At 50.0% G+C, this 11,319-nt stretch overlaps 1 protein-coding gene across 7 annotated transcripts in view; it reads left to right on the top strand.

The window, feature by feature from the left end:
* The first annotated feature begins 1,722 nt into the window (after positions 1 to 1,722).
* SLC8A3 (solute carrier family 8 member A3) overlaps positions 1,723 to 11,319 on the top strand; it is a 111,051-nt gene continuing 101,454 nt past the window's right edge. For 4 of the 7 annotated variants that reach the window (XM_085062192.1, XM_085062188.1, XM_085062191.1 and 1 more), the window contains exon 1: positions 1,734 to 2,302. The gene's annotated coding sequence lies outside the window, so the exon portion shown is untranslated. Of the gene's footprint in view, positions 2,303 to 11,319 lie in introns of all 7 variants that reach the window. The other 3 variants (XM_085062190.1, XM_085062189.1, XM_085062187.1) reach the window with 2 other exon arrangements.

Here is an 11,319-nt window from a genome sequence, read left to right as displayed (position 1 = left end):
CTGGGCACTCAAATGTCTTGAGCCATCCATGCACATGTGCCTGTGTTCCCCCAGGCAACGGGAAGCCCTTCCCCTCCCTGACATCACACAGGAGCATCATTCAGAGTTGCTGGCCAGTGCCCTGAGCTCAGGCACTTCAGCATACATTAGATCTTGCCATGTTTCCTGGCCCATGTGCATCCCATACCGCGTTCCTACCTGGAACCCAGCTGCCTTGCTGGGTTATTTGAGGATATCAGTAGTGGCAGGTAGCATTTGGGGAGATAAAAGGCTGAGTCTGGGACCCACAAGATGTTCTGCTGCCATCTTGTACTTATTTGCAGCAACTGTGTTCTCTTGTGGCCTCTCCTGCTGTCCATTCACCCTGGACTTCCACACCCTGCTCTAATAACAGTGGGTAGCCAGACCAGAATGGATAACTGCTCTTCCAGGTCTCTGGATCCCATCTGTGCTGAGGTGTGGGGCCAGGGGCTGCCCTGTGGAACCATAACTAACATAATGTACCAGCTGACTTTCAGGGCCTTAGTTGTCTGTGCTGTCCTGCAGGGGACCACAGCCCATTTGCAGCTTTTCTTACCCATTTTTGTCAGCATGAAGCAGGTACAACTCTCTTACATGTCACCCTCCCAGTAAACTGTTCTGCTGCCCTTTCCTCTTCCCTCTGTACGTCTGCTGCCTGAGGTAAAAGTTCTTGCCCAGCGTAGAACTTGGGCTCAGGTTTCTCATGGCAGTTTATTCAGCTGCTTTTGACAGGGAGGGTTTGCACTTGCACATGTGCTTGGGTCTCACCAGAAAGCTTCTGTGCCTTCATCACCTCAGGGGGTATGAGGAGTCCCTGTGGGCTCCCAGTGACAGACCATTCTTTGGCAGGATAGCCGAGTGTCAGGGATTGTTGCCTTGTAGTACCTGGGCTTTAAAGAAGTGCGAAGTCATGCCAGAAGGTAAATTTCATGGAGGCACATGTCTGCCCATAACTGCTGTGGCATAAACAGAGGGGATCCTAAGGGGAGACAAATGTGTGCAAATACCATGCGTCTTGTGTGAGGCATAAATGTTCTGCTTTGTTCCATGGTCTGGCAAACTAACCCCCAAGCAGTCTTCTGCCATAGTCAAATAGCAGCTTTGGAGGCAACGTGTATTTTTTACCTTAAAATTACTTGCTGTCTCACAACTGGTTATTTGACTTTGGTTAAAAAAAATAACTGGGTGGTTTCTGCAGGCACAAACTAAAGCATGCAGCTTCAAATGGATACAAGGACCAACTCCGGCTATGTAATTATATTGCCTATATTTAATCTCTCAGAAGTGTTTGGCAGATGCTTTAAATTTTAGATATGCAATCAATTTCTTCTCTGAGGCTCAACTACCATGTTCTTCCCCTCCTTGCTTGAAATACACAAAGTCAAGTCAATATACTTGGAGGGTACAGGAGTGATCCCTGCTCAGTGAGTGTGTATCTCTATCTATATATACCGATGGAGACCTCGTAGAGGTGTGTGTGTGCGCGTGTTACATGCAAGACGTGCTCTGCCTTTATTTATTTTGGAAAGGGTTTGCCTTGGTTTCACCGTGCCTTGTTTTAAACGATCTGAAAATCCAACCCACCCACCCCCCCACCCCGGATTCAGAGGAATAAATATGCATGGCTTGTAATTCTGTTGCAGCGCTCGCTCCCAGCTGATAGGTGACGTGGAGTTTGGAGGCTCGCAGATTGGCTTTTTGATTTGGCTTCTTGCTGCAGTTGTGCAAACCTCGCTGGCTCCCAGAAATCAGGCTCAGCGCTTTGCCGTGCACCGTAATGCTGGGAAGCCTGCACCGAGCCCCGATGGTGTGAGCACGGGAGCGGGGGAAGCCCGGCAGATTCAGTGGCAATCTGGGGTACAATCCATTTTCGCTTCCCCCCTCCCTCGACCCCCATTCATCTCCGTCCTCCTCGCCCTCCTCCCTCTTCGCCAGATCTCCCTTCCCTCCCCAAACTCCACTGCACGGAGCTGAAGATCAAGGCTGGTGGATTTATCAACATTTTACCTCCACCCCCACCCCCTTTTCCAGATGCACCTCCCCGCTCTCCCTGACAGCTGCAAAAGGGAGCACAGGTTTTGTAGCGAGAGAGGCAACTTGGACTGACATGCAAAGGCGAACCCCCCCGTACCCGCACACACCGTCGGTGAATCACCGGGAGATGCGATGAGCTCCCTTTAGGAACCGGAAGGATTTGTGTTGGGGAGCCAGCGGAGCCCCCTCCTCCCCACATCCCCCAGCCCGACCCTCCAAAAAAAAGTCAGGAAAGCCGCCAGAAAGGGTAAGTAAGGGGGTGCCACCCCCGCTCCGTGGGAGACGCGGGGCTGGCGGGCAAGTGTCCTGCTGCCAAGCGGGGCTCCATGCCTTGCACGCGAATGGCCGTGGAGCGGGGGGTGCTGGGGGTGGGGGGACGAGAGCTCTTTGCAGGCTTATCTCCCGGGATAGCGGGGGGAATTAGCGTTGTCCAGGCGCTGGGAGCTCGCTTCATTCCCGCTGTCTTCCCGGCGCCGAGGCGGCTCCGTGCCCGTTTGTGTGTGTATGAGGGGGGGTGCGTGTGTGTGTGTGTGTGTGCGTGTGTGTGTGTGTGTGCTGCGGAGGGAGGGCTTTGCCTACGGCGCGGAGCGGGCGCTGCGGGGTGGATGCTCGCCGAGGAGGGGGCGCCGGGCCGGGCAGGGCCGGGCGCTGCGGGGCCGGGGCCTGGCGGAGCGGGCGGGATCCGGCGGGGCGTGCGCGGCGTGGGCTGCCCGGTCCCGCGGCACCGCGCGCGGCCGCCCCGGGATCCCTCCCGCCGCCGGGCGGGGGTGCCCCGGTTCGGCGGCGCGGCGCGGCCCGCAGGGATGCCGGGGAGCCCGGGGGTGGTTCTGCCCGGGGCTGCCAGGCGGGGGAAGCGGCTCTCATGCAGTGCTATAAATTTCCTTTTAAAAAATTTCCCCCCCTACTTTAAATTTTCCTTTTTTTTTTTTTTTTTTTTTTTTCCGCCGGGAGAGGCCGGGCCAGGCCATCCCCGGCCGCGGGGCGGGGGCGCCGGGGCCGCCGTCCCGGGCAGCTGTCGCTCTCCGTCCGCCGGGGCCGGCTTGTTTACCCCGGGTGTCAAATATAGCTGCTGCGCCAGGCGCTGTCCTAAATAGGGCACGGGGCCGCCGGCGGGCCAGCAGCCCCCCATGGCAGGGGGACAGCAACTCTCCACACACACATGCACACGCATCAGAGCTGACCTAAATGTGGGCTCATTCCATACTCTCAGCGTTGCTTTATGTTTTTTCACCTGTGTCTAAAGTATCGATCACCCAATCACCCGGGTGAGATGAAACCATTGCAGTTGGTTTTGGGGTTTTTTTGCTGTTATTCTAAAGCATGAGGCCATGGCCGTTTTCCCCTCTGCCTCCTCCAATGGAGCTATAGTGTAATGGTTGAGTTCCTGACTTCTTGGGTTGTTCCCGGACTTGTTCCAGGGATTTCACCCTAAAAATCTGTTTCAAATTTAGGGGGAGACACTAGAGGGACAGTCAGGATGAGAAGGGATGCCTTACACACATCTGCCCCCTCTTTGTGCTTATATGTATGCTCCTTTAATTGCACACGTCTCTTTGTGAAGCAAAAGGGTGATTTTGTTGAGCTGTTTTCTTTTTATTCCTGGAGATGACAGGGCTGGAAGACTTAGGTAACAGTCAGTAGCATCTTCCCATTCAGGAATGCTCATGTGGTGCTCACTGGGAGACTGACGGGAGGCCCAAGAGAGCAGAGCTGGCTTTGAGGGACATGAGACACAGAGAGGGGATGCAGAGGCCTTTAAGGTGCTCTCTAGGTTTGGTGTAGTAGGGAGAGGTATCACTCCCCTGCGGCACAGGCATTTCTAGGGAATCCCTTATCCTACTCCATCCACTGCTTTTGGAAGCATTTGTTTACCCTGGTCATGGTTTAGCTGAGAAAGTCATGTTTGGTGCTCATGTTCGTGCTTCTGTGTTCAACTGGAACGAGACTTGTTTCCAGAATAGAAGTAGTGATATTGGAAAAGACCATGTCCAGCTACTGCTGGGGGCTGGCTGGGGAGGAGCGAGACCAGGCCAGGAGCCCTCAGCTCTGCCATGAGTGTGCAACATGAGGCAAATTGACTACTCTGTGTTGTAAATAAAAGGGTGTAGTATCAAGCAGTGTGGGGAAGGAGAGGACTGATGGGGATACAGAGCCTTAGGCAAAAGGTGCAGTACAGCAGTCTGGGATTTTTTTATCTAAAGCCAAATACGAGTCCTGCTCTAATAAGTGAGTAGTTTAAGCATTACCCAAATGTCCAAGGTAGGACAGATTGTAGTCATACCACTGCTGAGAGCCTGTGTGAGAGTGACGGAAATGCAAGTAGGCTTCTGGTCTTTTGCATACCTCCAGTGTGCTGGTAGGCACATTTCACCTCTTGGGTCTCATTTGTATCATTAGTGGTATTTTTCTACCTGTGTGGTGATTTGGTAAGGACATGGTTACAGTAATTAGTGGGTGACCGAGAGGGAAGGCAAATGTGTAGCTGACCTAACACCCCTCTGCGTTGCACTTGTTTTTGCAGAGAGGTTGTGCTCTTGCTCTGCAGAGCTCCCAGCTGACAGGGTGGGATGGCAGATGCCATCATCAGGTGGGATAGTCCTTTCCGTTGCCCTGGGCAGTGTGGGAAACAGTATTTAACACCAATACCCAGAACAGGAGAGCACATGTGGAGCAATACCAGACACAGGCTGGGTCGTGCACAGTTCTGTGCTCCATAGGCTCTTGCTTGGCCAGTGTGGGGCAGGAGCTGCCTGTGTGATCCAGTCAGACTGGCGCAGACTGTGTTGTTGGGAGTCATGGGCAGTTGTTCTGCATGGCAGTCCTAGGATGCTCTGCTTCTCTGCTTGACTGGCTTGGAGGAAGAAAAGAGGTACCCAGAGATGAATCTACCCTTCTTTGCTTCCTCTGCTTTCCTCTGAAAACTGGCGGGTCTGGAGTCAGATGAGACTCGTCTGAGCTTGGCAGGTGCTGTGGTATTGCAGGTTAGAAGATGGAGAGATTGCTAAGGGCCTAGGCTGACCTGCTGCTGTGTTGTGCCTGATCCCACATGCATCCCTTATTTTTGAAGGGTCTTTCCTGTGAGAAGCATCCTCCATCCCCAAGATAGAGAAAGGCCACAACAGCATGTGTCAGCACTTTTATTAGAAACCAAGTGAAGATGTATTCCCTTTGCCAATATTTTCAAGTGAAGCACTATACAGATAAATGGTCTGTCTGTCAGGGTTTTGTTTGCTTGTTTAAACAAACAGCATCAGTCTCCTCCCCTAAGCTTCCCCAATGACCAAGTGGCGTTGACAAATAGTTCCTTGTTCTTTGCTGCTGTCATGTTTCAGATGCCTTTCATGTGCTTCACAGTTAAAAAGATGGCTTTGATTACTGGCCAATTTTTTTTTTATAAACCAGGCAGTAATATCTATTTCTATATTAAAAAAAAAGTGAAGGAAATTAAATTACAATGACAAAAACATCTTCTTAATAGGGAAAAAAAGTCTCTGAAGCCAGGAAATTGATAGTTGTGATGCTCCATCTACCATCACCCACTGTGTTTAGGTATTGTGGCATAGATTAATGCTATCGTTGATTTACTGTTTAGATAACGGTAACTCCTAAAGCATCAGCCTGGTTGGGGGCCCATGTTTCCAAGCATCATACAGATGTCTAGTAAATTATAGTCTTTGTCCTGAAGAGTTTCTTGCATTGAGAGATACATGAGATGATCAGCTGTTCTTGGGGAACCTTTAAAACACCTGCACTGCAGAGCTCGTGGTCCTGAATCTGCTGATTTGGGGTGACCAGTGACATGGGGCTGTGGGGTTTGAGGCTGGAGAGGAGCTCCTCATCATATCCCTGCTTACATGCAGAATGAGATCCAGGAATCACCTCAAGTCTCCTGCAGCTTCAGTGAGCTTCTGGGCTGCTTGAGGACTGACATGGTATAGATGGTAGTCGGCTTCTCCCCATCTGCCTTAAAGCTTTAAGTTGTGGTAGAGAGCCATCACGGATGTGAATGCATGAAGTTCAGCATGATGGCCTCCCCATGAGGCACTTCTGCCATAGAGTTTTGCAGGAATAACAAAGCATGAGGTGGCAGAGATGTGTTGTGCCATTCTGAAGGTAGGACCACCACCCCATCTGGGCGGTGGCACAAGGAGACCCAGGTGCCGTTGTTCCTGCAGTACAGCATCATAAAGTAATTAGTTTGCCCCATAAGACACATTTATAAAATGGTGATGATTGTGCCCCCATGCTCCTTCAGCTCTCAATTTTCTGGTAATTCTGTCTTTAAATCCGCTTGCTGAAGCCTTTGATCACACAGCTGAGCTGTCATTGATGTCTCTGACAGTTGACATCATGGGAGAGAAGGGAGCTTAGGGCTCTTAACATTTCTTTTATGATGGCTTGTTTTCTAACGAAACACTCCAGTGAGGATTTTCCATCATAATAAAACAGGGAGCTCTTCCAGAGCACTCAGATTTAGGGAGAAGCTTCTGTTTCCATTCACTAGCAGATGATTTCAAGGCTACAAAACTGAACTTGCTGTTTGCTGCCTTCCTGTACTCTGCTGTCTTTTTACCTAAGCTGCCTAACTCAGGACAGCAGCAGAGACAGCCAGGTCAAGAGCAATCAGAAATACTAAATATCCTATGCTGCTGGGCATGTTTTGCAACCAGCGAGGTGCCAAAGAGTTTTAGAAACTATAGACGGATGAGACTGCATTGCCATTGCTTTCATCTCCCCTCTCCTAGGCTGGTACTTAGAGGCTGTCTCAAAGCAAACAGCAGCATCACAGAATACAGTTTTAATCAAAAGAAGTGTAGTGATGCAGGGATGTACCTGCAAGAGGGCACTTAGATCTGACTGCTGAGGCTGTGTTGAAGGTGACATGTCCGGGAATGAACGTGGGACTCCAGTGCCGACAACACAAGGTGCCCTGCCAGTGTGTTCATATGCTGTGTAGTGGTGAAAGCTGCTTTCCACCTCCAGAGTAGGGGCAGAAGCAGGGAGGGTTAGAGCATGTCTTGCACCTCGCTCTGCAGTCAGGCAGCAGCTCACTCTAGATGTGTCCTAGCTCCCCTCAATGTGAGTAGCGCTAGGAGAGAATCTGTCACCAGGGTCCAGGCAGGCTGTGGAATCCACCACTGCCCCAGTGACACAGCTCCCCACAGACAAATTAGAGAAGGCAGCTTTGCCGCTGCCATGCGCTGGTGAGGGTACTTGGAATAATGCTCTGTGTGAAGTACCTGTCCTTTTGCGCTCCACACTGCTGTCAGGAAAATTTGTCTGGTGTTAAGACCTGGATATCTTAGTTTTCCACCTTGAGGGGGGGGCCTTCCTTGTTGGGAAGCAATATCTTGATGTTGAGCTTCAAGTTCATGTTAATAAGCACCTTTATCTTCTGTGGCTTTGGCTGGAATTACGCAGTGACTCTTGAACACATGCTTTAGTTGGGAAAGATGGAGTCAGAGATATGTCTCTGCCCTTGCATAGCAGGACAAGGCTATTCCATGGTCCAGGAGGTGTCACAGGATTCACTGCTGCAAGAGGCAAACCTGCCTCTGCCTGTACAGCTAATGCACTTGTCACGCTTTTCATCCGGACCTTGTTTTCTACAGCTTTCCCACCCTGACTGCTTGTTTGTGCTCCCGTCCCACCCCTGCAGGATACTGGCACAGTGGCACCTGTGCCTGGGTGGTGGGTTCAGCTTGCTTTTCTGCCAGGTAGATTCCTGGTCCTTATTCATGCCCCAGCCATGCAAACAGTTACACCAATAAAAAGAGGAGAGCTAGAGCAGAGTGGTAACAAGTGACCAGAGGTGGAAAATGTTCAGGTTGGCTTAAGAAGCCCTGCTTCCACCTATGAAGCTGCTGCCTGAATTGCCTGCAGCAGTTAAGGCTTGGAGTTGGTTCAGCCTTGAAGTCTGCGCTTGGTGAAACGGATAGTACTGAATGCAAATTAGTTGCAAAGAATCTAAGAGTGATGGGGTCTGCAAAGCACTTCTTAAGCTATTAAGAGGTACAAAAAGCAGAAAAAAAGAGACAAAATAATTTTTAATATAAAATCTTCCCAAGAACATGCACAGGGGTTGATCCTGATTAAAAAATAATCAGAGAGTCTAGGCCAAGCTATTTCTCAGATGCAACATGCCAAATGGACTCAGGTTTTTCAAGAAGAGAATAAAATGAGAACTTCCCCTCTGCTCTCAATTCTTTCAAGTCCCTTGAAAGCTTCACACTAGCACTCAGCACTTCATCAACAGCAATCTCTCCATGTCGAAGCCTCAGACTGCATTCCCTGGCAGTGCAAGTGGGAGCAGTGCCAACTGTTTTATTAGGTTTGCACCCACGAAACCCACTAGCAAGGAGGGAGGACCTGACTCGTCCTCACAGGACCGCCACAGGCTCAGTTTGTGCTGCTGCTGTGTGCTCACTACAGGTGCTACACTTGGCCAGGGTGAGAGTTCTGGGGAGGCTGCCCGCTAGCTGGGGCCCTGTGTGAGGACATGGGGACCTGAGTGAGGTGGAGCTCTGAGTGTTGTCTTCAAGGTGTGGTGCAAGATGTGGCTCTGTGTGTTTTTCTTTGTGACGGATTCTGATGAGGGATAAGGACTTGCTGCTGCTTTTGTTTGGCAGCCCCTAGACAAGATGAGCCTTTCAAAGCTTGGGTCATAGGAGGCAAGCAGAGGGAATGCTGCTGGAGTTAGCCATGATGGCGTATTCTCCTGTATGAGTGTTTTAGAGATGGGTGCACTGGACGTCAGCCTCACATAAATTACCACCCACTCTGACTCTTTAAGCTTCATTTTTCCCTTTCATTTTAACCTTCCAGAGTAGTTTCAGGTTCACTTCTTCTAGTAAATGTTTCCTTTGCTCTTAACTTAAATAATCCATCTCCCCAAAGCTGACCTGACAGATGTTTCCCCTGCAGTGACCCTGCGCACACAGCACACTTCATGAAACCCTGGCTTCCATGGGGAAATGCAGCACCAGCAGTGACCCTGCTGGTGTCCCAGCTAAAAATAAAGCCTGTCCCTCCTGGCAGTGTTGGGGTTTGCTTTTAAGTAGGTAGGCAGTTTTACCCATTGGCTGCAATGTGCTCTTGTGCCAGGCAGAAGGCACAGCTTAACCTTCAGAGCATGGTGGAGCTGCCTCCCCTCTGGGGAATCACACGAGGAGACTGAAGGTGAGAAGATGCTCTGCTGCACTTGGTGCACCTATGTCACTCCCAAAAATCTTCTGGCTTGCCTGCTGCCTGTCTAGATCCATCTCTTTCCTGCTTTGTGCATCCTGGTGAGCCACAAACACCCCTCTTTCCCCCAGCTGTGGCCCTTCCTCTCCTCTGCTTTTCCTTCTTAGATACATAGATTTCTTCATGATTCTCAGTAACTGCCCCAGATGCTGACTTCCCTCAACAGCTCCATGTCTTCTAGCTTCCCAGTGTTTTAACAGCATCATTCACATGGTCGGTCTGACATGTATCCTCTGTTTGTGCCTTTCTGTCTTCTCTCAGGTCCATGTGGGTTTGTGTGCTGGGACAAAGCAAGAGTTTGGCCCAGTCAGGATGCAGATGCCCAGTTAAGAAGGGCCTTTCCAGCTTTTGCTGTGCACGCACATTAGCAATTTTCCAAATCACTGTGAAGTTGAAATATGCACTGAAGCAAGAGGAGGGATGCATCCTGTGTGGTGAATCTATGGGTATTTTTAGTGTTCTCTGCACATCTGTTTTTCCTCTGAGTCTTAAGAGTATGTTTTTCTTACAGCATTGTGTTCCACAGATTGCGCAAATGCACAGCATAGAATTTTAGAAGTTTCCAGTGCTCACTAGATAAGGTAGCACAAGTCTGGGAGCTTTCTTTTGATGTTGGCCTCGAGCTTCCTTTGGCTTGGTTGACCACCTCTGTCCCTCAGACCAAAGCTAATTTCCCAAAGAAGGCTGAGGGAGGGGATGTGGGAGTTTTGCTGTGTTGTGCAGTATTCTGGGAACCTCATCTACTTATTGCTGCAAAGAGAGCATGAAGAGGTGGTATGGTCATCATTTGGAAGTATCTGTATGGGAGCCAACAGCTGCCAGCCGTGGTAGGCTTGCTGCAGTCACCTCAGGGTCTTGGTAGCCAGATTTGGGAAGGACCACAAGGGTGCTGTGGGAGGAGGTGTCAGGGGGATGATCCATAAGGGTCTGTATGTGTATCTGCAGAGAGACCACAGGTCAGGGAGAATGGGCAGAGGACGGGAGTCTGCAGAGTGGAGGGTTGTTTTGATACAGGGCTCAAATTCATTGAATACCCACTTTTATTCGTTTGTGTGTTCATTGAGCTCCTACTGCAAAATGGATTCATTTCCAGGCTTTGTTTGTCTTGAAAAGTGACCATCATTGTGTAAAAGATCATTTGTGCTTGTTCTTTTACCTATTCAAGACATTGACCTGAATGCAATACTAATGGTAGCTCTGCCTGGAATAATACTCTTCCTACCTCATTGCTCCTCACTTGCTGGTGTTGGGGGGCTGTTGCTTCTGTTTCGGCAAAGCATTTTTCTGTGACTTGTGACAAGTGTCAGCAGCAACGTCAGGAAGAGCTGGATTCAGGACACAGCCAAAGAAGTATGGCTGGGCACAAGAGGCTTTCTGGGCTGAGGCAGGAGGGCTAGGGAGTGAGTGTTGAGTAAGGGTGTGAAAACAGGCTGTTTATTCCCACCTCAGCTGTTACTTAAGTCAGTCCATTGAAACTCGCAGCAAGAGCGGGATCCTGCCATTTTCTTGCCAAAGCACTGTTTTAGGAGAAATTTGGACTTGAAAGCAAGTTAAACACATCTCAGTTTTAATCTTCTCTTTGCAGAAAGGATGAAAAGATAATTTCTGCTGTCCCTGTCCCTGAAGGGGACTCAAACTCCTGAGTAAAAGTGATGGAGATACAGGACCAGTAGCATCCATAATGGAGGCTATGCCCCTCAGTGGCAGGATGGAAGCTGTCCTCTCTTTTTGCCCTGGTTACATTAAATAAATTGTATAGCGAGTGCTGCATGGGATGAGTATGTTATTCAAGCACACACATTATGCCAGTGACTCCTGTCATTTTACCTCAGGATGTGCTGATCCAAGGTGACACCAGGCACACAGTGGAGAAGAGAGACTCCAAGCCTTGTTTGCTGTGATCTGGGATTGTGGGGAGAAGGAGAATTTTCTCCTTCTCTTGTCTGGTTTCAGTGCATTTGGCTGAAGTGGTCATCTCCCATGACTCAGCTGCTGCTCCTGTTGGCAGGACTAGTTGTA

This window comes from Lichenostomus cassidix, chromosome 5 (assembly GCF_008360975.1).
Source record: "Lichenostomus cassidix isolate B80296 chromosome 5, HeHo_3.0, whole genome shotgun sequence".
Classification (NCBI taxonomy): domain Eukaryota; kingdom Metazoa; phylum Chordata; class Aves; order Passeriformes; family Meliphagidae; genus Lichenostomus; species Lichenostomus cassidix.
This window is presented reverse-complemented; position numbering and strand designations above follow the sequence as displayed.